General features: G+C 40.3%; 1 protein-coding gene across 1 annotated transcript in view; it reads right to left on the bottom strand.

The window, feature by feature from the left end:
* LEKR1 (leucine, glutamate and lysine rich 1) overlaps positions 1–11,029 on the bottom strand; it is a 190,739-nt gene that overhangs the window by 96,539 nt on the left and 83,171 nt on the right. The window lies entirely within an intron of this gene.

Here is an 11,029-nt window from a genome sequence, read left to right on the forward strand (position 1 = left end):
AAAATTAAGAAATCAATTCAATTTATGTTAGCATCCAAAAGAATAAAACAGGAATAAACTTCATAAAAGATGTGCAAGACTTGTACACTGAAACTATAAGACATTGCTGAAAGAAGTTAAAGATCGAAACAAATGTTCAAGGATTGGAAGAATATTGTTAATATGGCAATACTCCCCAAATTGACCTACAAATTCATCACAGTCCTTATCCCAACGGCTTATTTGTAGAAACTGACAAGCTGATCCTAAAATTTATATGGGAACTCAAATGACCCATATAACTTTTGATGGAATTAGAGGAATCAAAGATGACAGGCTTGAGCAATAGTGGACAATGGTGTCATTGAATGAGATGGAGAAGACAGGAGAAGAAAGATTTGGAGGGCAGAAGGACAATTAAGAGTTGTTTTCTCAGACGTATTCCTATTGGACATCTAAACAGAAATGCTGAGTAAACTACTAGTTATACAAGTTTGAGGCTCAGAAGAAAGATCAAGGCTAGAGATACAGATTCGGGAGTGAGTCATATACCTGCAGATGGTATTTAGAGCCACAGAATGAGATGAGCTCACCTTGGAATAAGTGTAGACAGGAAAATGGTCTGAGTATTGACCCCTAGGGTATTCCAACTTTTAGAGATTCGGCAAAGAAGAAAGAAGCCAACAAAGACCTTAAGAGCATCCAGCAAAGTGGCGGGGGGCGGGGAGTAATATATAAAATACTGGTTTGGTTGCTCTAACAAAGGTCAAAATCAACATTAGCTTAAAATATAGAAGCTTATTTCTCTTCCGTGTCTAAGCAAAAGTAGTGCAGGCTGATAACTTCGCTGCATGGTGTTGAGAACCCAGGTTTCTTCTATCTTGAGCCTCTAACTTCCTCAACACACAGCTTCCATCTTGTGGATGGTGCTCTAGCTCCCACTATCAAGTCTTCATTCCAGCTCGATGCAAAGGGGAAAGGGGAAATACAGGACATGCCACACCCTTTAGATATATAATTCAGATGCTGCACACATCTCTTCTGCTCACAGTCCATCGGTCATAACGTAAGCTACCTGACTACATATAGCTGCAAAAGAGGCTGGGAAATGTAGCATTAAGCTGAGCAATCATATTCCATGTTAAACACTGAGGAAATCTATTAATAAAGAAGGGAAGAAAGGATACTGGGGAACACATTATGGCAATTTTGGCCGTAGTTTACCTCTCTGGCCACCTAAATATACATGTCTGCTCTTCTTTCCACTCATCGAACACACCACCTTCCCAAAGTAAATAACCTAAAGTCCTTCCATGTTTACATCCAGCTTTAACTTCAGGGTCTCTGGGTGATGTCTGGACTTCTCCATTAGATCCAGACATGGCTGTTCATGATCCAGCAACCTGTAAACCATGAGGTGAGTTATGTGCCGCTCCTCCCCCTGCAATTCCTCACGGACACACATACGTGGTGGAGTAAAAGCAAGATAACTGTACTGAGAACTTCCGTCAGAAAAGGTCCATAGCAGTGGTCAAATCCTGATGGGCAGGAATTATTAAAATTTCTCTGTCTTCGTAGCAGATTGAGCTCCTTGGTTAGCCCATGTGGCAGCCCTGGAAGACGCTCAGGGGAACTCCTTGTCCCTTGTCCTCTGCAGCCCCTGGACCTGCCTTCTGGGAGATTTTTCTTTGCTCTGTATCCTCCCTTAACATATCTGAAGTGGGCAATGGAGAATATGCCCTTCTTAGATGCTCCCCAGGTTTAGCAAGTTGTTTCCTGCTGGTGCAAGCTGGAGGCAAATGGATTGTTTCAGAAGTTTAAAAACGCTTCTCCTAGGCAAACCAAACCAAATCAAGCCCGTTGCCATCAAGTCAATTCTGACTCATGGTGACCCCATGTGTGACAGGGCAGAACTGCCCCATAGGGTTTTCTTGGCCGTAATCTTTATGGAGGAGCCCTGGTGGTGCAGTAATTGAGAGCTCGGCTGCTAACCAAAAGGTCGGCAGTTTGAATCCACCAGCTGCTCCTTGGAAACCCCATGAGGAAGTTCTCCTCTGTCCTATGTGGTCATCATGAGTCAGAATCAACTTGACAGCAACAGGTTTGGTGTTTTGTTCTGTTTTTGAAATCTTTATGGAAGCAGATCGCCAGGACTTCTTCATGGTGCCAGTGGGTGGGTTCAAGTCGCCAACCTGTAGGCTAGAGGTTGAGTGTAAGCCATCTGCGCCACCCAGGGACCCTTTTTCTAGGCAAGTTTGTCATTTCTTTAGCAATATGATTCCGTCACAAAGTTGACAGGCTGCCATTCAGTTGCATACATAAATAATCACAGTCAAGACCACATTTAGACACAGTTTTTGTGCTTGAAATACCTGGTCTTTTTTATAAGCTTCTGTAAACTGCCCATTCTCTCCTCTCAATTTAAGGGCCATCAGTTTGAAACAAGGAAAGGCAACACATTTTCCTGGGCATAGCTTCTATCGTCTAGGACTCTAACTGAGGGGTTCTGAGGATGATTTGGGGCCCCAGTTTAATCTCTTGCCAAGGCCGCCTTTCATTGCTAGCTTGAATTCACTTCTCTTGCACAACCAGAAGTAACTTCGCTAAAAAGTAATCAGAAATAGCCAACACACATCAGCCATCTGACCTTGTCTAACCAGCGCCTCCACAGTCTTGAGGGCCTTTCTACCTTCTTGCTCTGCTCTCCTCAGCACGCAGCTGCTACTTCAGGCTCTAAGCTGTCTGCTCTCACTCTTACCATCATGCATTCCAACAAGAGAGTAAGGGAGACGGGGAGACGGCGGGTACGTTTCTTTCCTTTTGATACATGAATTGGAGGTTGCATAAATCATTTTCACTTATTAGCCATTAGCTAGGCCTTACTCACATGATCACACCTGGCTACAGGAGAGATTGGGGCATACAGCCGTTAGCGGAACAGCCAGGTGTCCCAATAACATTCAGGCCCTAGTACTAAAGAACAAAAGGCAAGGATGGGTACTGAGGGAAAACTGGCTGTATCCGCCACAAAGGCCTAGAGCAGGCCGTGCTTTAAGGAGGGGTGGAGACTTATGGTATAAACACGATGACAGCAGACAACAATCTCCTCTTCTCAAGTCAGATATCAAATAAAAGTCAATTGAATAGAAGAGAAAAGAAGGGCAGCAGGGAGGACAGCAAGGGACCCAGAGCAGCACATTTCAGAAAATGCCGACAAAGATACACTTTCTAGGGGAAAAGGGTTCACCGCGAAATGACAAGCCCATATTCCTTGCATACAGCAGACTTGTGGGATATGGAGAGAGCAGGACAGCCATCAGGAAGAACTTTGGAACACCAGGGGCAGCTGTTGCGTGGTGGATAAAAACAGAGAATAGCAAAATGTGCCAGAGGATGCGAGTCACAGTAAATGCCAGCAAAAATACACCCCTGAAAGAATTTTCTGCAAATGAGCCAAGAAATCATATGATGAATAATAAAAAGAGAACTGGCACAGCATCAATACAAAGATATTAGAAGAAAAAAAGGTAGGGAAAAGAAGCAAAACTTACTGAAGAATACTAAAAAACTAAAAAAAACTAAACCCGTTGCCGTCGAGTTGATTCCGACTCATAGTGACCCCATAGGACAGAGCAGAACTGCCCCATAGGGTTTCCAAGGAGCAGCTGGTGGATTTGAACTGCCGAGAGTTTTGGTGAGCAGCCATAGCTCGCTGTAGCTCTTAACCACTGCGCCTAATGTTGCTATGAAACAAAAGACAATTCGAACCAAACATCATATATTACACCATGAGCACAGAAAATTTAATGAAGCAACCACAAAAAGCAAACATGAGAATTCAGGGAAGAAATGGCCAAAAAATGGGGGGAGACAGCCAGACAACAGGAGATGGAACAAAAGCTAAATTAACTCAGGAATAAAATAAAAATGAATTACAAAACCATCACAGAAATGAAGAAGAAATCGGAAGGTATACAGTGGGGAAATGACATTAAAATTCACAGGGATATAGAAGGCAGGCGTGAAAAAAGTTTCTAAGGTGAAACAGAGAAAAAGACAGCTACAGAATGCAGGCAGTGGAGATTTGGTGTATGCATGATTAGAATCCCCACAATAAATAAATAAAAGAAAACAAATATTGAAAGATACAATTCAAGAAAGCCTACCTGAAATAAAAAAGGCTCCAGTCGAAATATGAAAAGTGATATGCCAAAGAAAACCGCTCCCAAATGGTCAGTACCAAGAAAGATCCTAACACAGTCATCAAATTTTAAAGATAAAGATTCCTTTGCAAAGTTAGGCAAACAAGATAAATTCATTTAAAAGGGAAAAATAAATGAGCCTGGTCTCAGATTTCTCCAGAACAACATTTAAAACCAGAATACAGTAAAACAATACCAAGATGATACTCAAGGAAACCAAATGTGAGCGAAGCATTTTATGCTTAGGTAAGTTGTCCTTCACGTATAAAGGTTACCAACACTGTTGAGCAAGAACTCATTTCCCACAAATCATTCTCCCCACTACCCCACAAATAAATGGTTTATTATGCATGACTTCAAATGGTAGCTTTTTTTTACATATAGCTTTATTTATTTTGTTGTTGTTATTGAGAATATACACAGCAAAGCCTACGCCAGTTCAACAGTTTTTACGTGTACCATTTAGGGACATTGATTACATTCTTTGAGTTGTGCAACCATTCTCACCCTCCTTTTCTGAGGTGTTCCTCCCCCATTAACATAAATTCACTGTCCCCTAGGGTTCCTATCTAATCTTTCATGCTGCTGTTGTCAATTTGATCCCATATACATAGTTCTTAAAAGAGCACAATGCTCAAGGCAGACATTCTTTACTAGTTAAACTATTGTTTGGTTTTAAGAAGATTTCAGGGGATATTTTTGGTTTAAGGTTTAAAGATTATCTCAGGGCAATAGTTTCAGGGGTTCGTCCAAACTTCATGGCTCCAGGAAGTCTGGATTCCATGAGAAATTGAAATTCTGATCTGCATTTTCCCCCTTTTGATCAGGATTCTCCCATGGAATCTTTGATCAAAATGTTCAGTAATGGTAGCTGGGCACCATCCAATTCTTCTGGTCTCGTGGCAAAGGAGGCAGTTGTTCGTGGAGGCAATCAGCCACACATTCCATATCTTTCTCTATTCCTAACCCTCCTTCTTCCTCTTTTGTTCCAGGTGAATAGAGACCAATTGTTATGTCTTAGATGGCCACTTGCAAGCTTTTAAGATCCCAAGTACTATGCATTGAACTAGGAGATAGAACAGAGGCACCAAACATGTTATTAGGCCAATTAACTGGGGTGTCCCATGAAACCATGACCCTAAACATCCAAACCAAGAAACCAAATCCCATGAGGTTTTTGGTTGTATATAAGTAGCTTCAGAAACTAGTCTTTTTTTTTTTTTGGTCATTGTTGTAAACATATCTATCATACAACTTTTGCCAATTCAACTTCATACAGGTGTACAATTTATTGACAGCAATTACAATAATTGGCTATGCAACCTTACCCTTAATCAATGTGCTATTTCGATCACCATTAACCCCCGCCCCCTTTTCCCTTCCCTACCACCCCGGGTAACCACTAATAAACTTTGTTCTCTATACATTTGCCTTTTCTAATCTTTTCATACAAGTGAGGTCATACAATATTCATCCGTTTGTGGTTGGCTTATTTCACTCAGCATAATGTCTTTTCTACACTGTAGCATGTATCAAGACTTCATTTCTCCTACTGGCTGAGTAGTATTCCATTGTATGTATGTACCCCATTTTGTTTATCCATTCATCTGCTGATGGGCATTTAGGCTGTTTCCACCTTTTGGCTATTGTGAATAGTGCTGCACTGAACATTGGTGTACAAGTCTCTGTTCAAGTCTCTGCATTCAAGTCTTCTGGGTATATACTTAGTGGTGGAACTGCTGGGTCATATGACAGTTCTATTTTTAGTTTTTTGAGGAACCACCACACTGTTTTCCACAACAGCTATACCATTTTGCACTCCCACCAGCAATGGATAAGAATTCCAATTTCTCCACATCCTCACCAACATTTTTTATTTTCTGGGGTTTTTTTTTTTTTTTTTTAATCTTAGCCATCCCAGTGGGAGTAAAATGGTATCTCATTGTGGTTTTGATTTGCATCTCTCTGATGGCTAATAATGCTGAGCATCTTCTCATGTGTTTGGTGGCCATTTGAATGCCCTCTTTGGTGAAATGTCTATTCAAGTCCTTTGCCTATGTTATGATTGGGTTATCTTTCTTTTTGTAGTTAAAAAATTGTTGAAGTTTTATATACACTTTGGTTACTAGATTCTTGTTAGATATATGGTTTCCCAAGATATTCTCCCAGTTGGTAGCTTGTCTTTTCACTTTTTTGGTGAAGTCTTCTGATAAACAACAGTTTTTAATTTTTATGAGGTCCCATTTATTTATTTTGTCTTTCGCTGTTTGTGCTTTTGTTATATTAGACAATCCATTGTTGAATGCTAGGCCTGACAGTGTTGCCCCTGCTTGTTCTAAGAATTTTATGGTTTTAGTTTGCACATTTAGGTCCTTAATCCATTTTGAATTTGTTTTTGTGTATGGCATGAGGCATGGATCCTGTTTCACTTTTCCACATGTGGAAATCCAATTTTCCCAGCACCATTTATTGAAGAGACTCTTCTTTCCCCATCAAATGGACTTAGCACCCTTGTAAAAAATCAGCTGACCACAGATATGTGGGTTTATTTCTGGACTCTCAATTCTATTCCACCAGTCCATTGTTATACCAGTCCATTGTTATACCAGTATTGGGCTGTTTTGATTACTGTAGCTGTATAACCAAAAAAACTCAAAGCTGTTGCCATTGAGTCGATTCTGACTCATAGTGACCCTACAGGACAGAGTAGAACTGCACATAGGGTTTCTAAGGAGCGACTGGTGAATTCGAACTGCTGACATTTTGGTTAGCAGCCGAGCTCTTAGCTGCTGCGCCACCAGGGCTCCCCTGTAGCTGTATAGTATGTCTTAAAATCAGGAAGTGTGAGTCTTTCTTCTTTGTTCTTCTCTTTCAACATTGCTTTAGCTATTCAGGGCCTTTTGCCATTCATATAAAGTTGACGATTGGTTTTTCTCTTCTGTAAAGAAGGCTGTTGGAATTTTGACCAGGATTGTATTGAATCTATAGATCGCTTTGGGTAGTACTGACATCTTAACGATATTAAGTCTTCCAATCCATGAACATGAAACATCTTTCCATTTATTTAAGTCTTCTTTATTCTCTTTCAGTAGTGTTTTATAGTTTTCATTCTATAAGTCCTTCACGTCCTTGGTTAGATTTATTCCTAGGTATTTTATTCTCTTAGATGCTATTGTAAATGGAGTTGTTTCTCTAATTTCCCTTTCAGAGTTCTCATTGCTAGTGTATAGAAACCTAACTGATTTTTGTTTGTTGATCTTGTACCCTGCAACTTTGCTAAATTCCTCTGTTAGCTCTAGAAGTTTTCTTTTGGACTCTTTGAGATCTTCCATAGGATCATATCATCTGTGAATAGAGATAATTTTACTTCTTCTTTTCCAATCTAGATACTTTTTATTTCCTTTTCTCCACAAACCATTCTTAAGGGAAGTACCAGAGGAAGAACTTTAGACAAGCAAGAGGTGATTGAGGAAACACAGAAAGTGACCGGCAGTGAGCACAAATAGGGCAGATAAGGTAACAAAACAGAATGCAAATGTTATATATATTAATAATGTAGAAATAATTTAACTAACAACAAGTTGGGGGAGGGAGGCTGTGAAGAGAAATTGGAAGGATATAAACTGACTGGAAGGAAAAAAACATAATTTAAATATACAAACCATTTAGTAGAAGTAGAAGCAAAACTAACAGTATAAACATAAAAATTAAGAATTTTATTGATTAACATCAGATAGTAAAAAAAGGAGAAAAAAGGAAGATAAAATAAGCTATTTTTTTCATTGCTAATAATAAGGAACAAATAGATACAGTCTAAACTTTAGACTTTAAAGAAATATAGGACTAAGGGTATTGTATAAAGTCATAATCACAAAGGCAGCACCAGAAGAAAAATACAAATTTCCTAAATATTTGAAGATTCACAAACATAAAATAGAGTGAAGAAAACAGACCATCATTATTACTTATGAATTCTGACACAACAGTCCTAAAAAATATATTGTAAACAGAATCCAGCAGCATAATAAAAGAATAATAAACTAGTGGGGTGTGTTCAGGAAGTGCACAAATGGTTCAGTGTTAAGAAATCTATTAATATATTTCTTAATATGGGTCTACGGAGGAAGAACATACGATAATCTCCATGGACACTAAGATGGCATTTGACCAATTTAACAACAAATACTAATTAACGTAAGAATACATCCTTCCTTAACATAATGAAAATATATCTGTATTAGCCCCCAACCCAGCATCACCCAAAACACTGCACATTCCCACTTAAGTCAAGAACATCCTTCAAAATTGCTGTTATTTAGACTTCTGGGCAACATGGTGTTATAGGCAGAAGCAGCACACCGTCCCTCCACGGCAAAGATCCAGAAAACTAAGTCAAACAGAGAAAATGGCAATCCTGAAACCCTAAGCATCAAATGAAGAGATAAAGAACTCAGCCAAGCACTGGAATAAGAAACTGACAGAGAACCGAGAGCGAGGAGAGATACATGCAGAGGTCCCCTATCAGCTAACGCCGCACATATCCACCATCTTGGACTCCTATCAGAGATCAGCAAACAGGGGGTATGAGAAAGCAGCTTCATGGAGCTTCCAGCAGGAGACAGAACAATCAGTAACCAGCAATATATGCTTTCCCACCCCCCATTTTTCTTCACCCCCACTCGGGAAGCACTGACTTAACCCCAGTGTCACTTGGATTCCACCTGCCCCCACTGGCCGGCTCCCTGAGTGCCATTTGTTGGCTGCTGGTATTGCTTTTTTCTGTTTCTTTAGATTTCTTCCTTACCTCTCACCACCTCCCCCTCCTTTCTCTCAAATACCTGGCTCTGTGCGCCATCTTTGCTTCTTCCTGAAAGGCTGTGAAACGCCACTCAAATGTGAAACTGCTTCCCGGCCCGTGCTGCCACAGTGGTGGGATCCCAGGGTTTTTTTTGTTTGTTTATCTGAATTGTTTGTTTGTTTGTTTTCTTTTTCTTTTCTCAAACTGGGAGCCCGTTCTAGCTGGGCAGTACTGCATGGCTTGGGACCTACCCCCTCAGTTTGTGCAGACATGCAGAGGGATCCCTGAGAGCATTTTTTTTCTTCTGTTTTTTTTTGGGGGGGGATTTTTCTTTTCTGTTTTTCTTTGAGGGTTTTTCTTGTTCTTTTTAATTTGTTTGTTTTGTTTTCTTTTCCCTCTTTTTCTCTTTTTGTCTTTCTTCATTACTCAGTTTCTCATCTCTCTATACTTTCCTTCTCTTCCTGTCCCCTGAATACCCGGCACTGAGTGACACATCTACCCCTTCTAGCCAGGCTGTACTTCACGGCTTGGAAGAAACTTCCCCAGACCTCGCAGCTGCACCAGAGGGATCCCCGGGAGCTTTGCTTTTCTTCTTTATTTCTAATTTTTATTTATTCATTTTTTTCTTTTCTTCTTCTCCTTTTTGTTTTTCTCCATTTAATAGTCCCTCATCTCTCCACTCCAACGGCAAGCTCCTCTAGCACTCTTTTTTGTTTGTTTGTATGTTTTTGGCTCCAGTTCCTCTCTGCTCTCTCCCATACCCATCTTAGCCCCACACATCACAGTCTCCCCCCTCCATCCTGTCTACCTGCACCATGTGCTGAACATCACACCACCTAGCAGCCCAGGCATGGCCTACCGGAACCTGCCCTGCACTGATTACTGGCCCACCCTGGTGGCCATAGTAAGTGTCACAAACAACCCATCCCAGCAACTCCTGTTCAGGTAGACCTGCCCTGCTGTACCATACCTGAGTGATTGACCCTGCCCAATGGAGAAGGAGGTGAAAAGTATCGTGCCCAAAGATAAGCAAACAAAAAGCACACACAGCCTGCCTGCTCAGACATAGCCAAATAAAACAAAAAAGCAGGATAAAACAAACAAATCTACAATCAATAAATGAGAAAAATAACTACTGAATGCCCCGAAGATAGCAGACAATATCAAAACATTTACAAAAACAGGACAGGATGGTTCCAGTAGGTGTCCAAAATAAAACACCAGATGACTTTCCAGTAGGAGAAAAGGCACTAGAACTACTGATAGGGAATTCAAATCTCTAATATTCAGAGCTATCCAAGAGTGGCAGCAAAAAGCAGACAAAAATGAGGAAAAAACAGACAAATTCATGGAAAATACAGACAAAAAAATGGAAGAGTTCAGGAAAACAATGCAGGAACAAAATGCCAAAATAAATCCACAATTAGAAACCATACAAAAACAGCAATTAGAAATCCAAAAGATAAACAACAAGATTTCAGAAATGGACAGCGTCATAGAAGGGCTGAGGAGCAAGTTTGAAACGGTGGAAGACAGGATCAGTGAAATTGAAGACAAACACTTGGATACAACTCTGAGGAAAAATCAGAAAAAAAGAAGGAAGTAAGATGAAGAGACCCTGAGAATTATGTAGGATACAATCAAAAGCAAAAATCTGCGAGTGATCGGAGTTCCAGAACAGGGGGAGAAAACAGAAAACACAGAGGATCATTGAAGAACAGCTGACAGAAAACTTCCCCAATATCATGAAAGATGAAAAGCTGGCCATCCAAGAAGCTCAACGAACTCCATATAGGATAGACCCCAAAAGAAAATCACCAAGGCATATCATAATCACATTTGCCAAAACCAAAGACAAACAAAGAATCCTGAGGGCAGCTCAAGAAAAACAAAAAGTCACATACAGAGGAGAAACAATAAGACTAAGCGCAGATTACTTAGCAGAAACCATGCAGGCAAGAAGGCAATGGGTTGACATATATAAAACCTTGAAAGAAAAAAACTGCCAGCCAAGAATAATATATCCTGCAAAACTCTCGTTCAAATATGA

Source organism: Trichechus manatus, unplaced genomic scaffold (genome assembly GCF_000243295.1).
Source record: "Trichechus manatus latirostris isolate Lorelei unplaced genomic scaffold, TriManLat1.0 scaffold00062, whole genome shotgun sequence".
NCBI classification, from domain to species: Eukaryota; Metazoa; Chordata; class Mammalia; order Sirenia; family Trichechidae; genus Trichechus; species Trichechus manatus.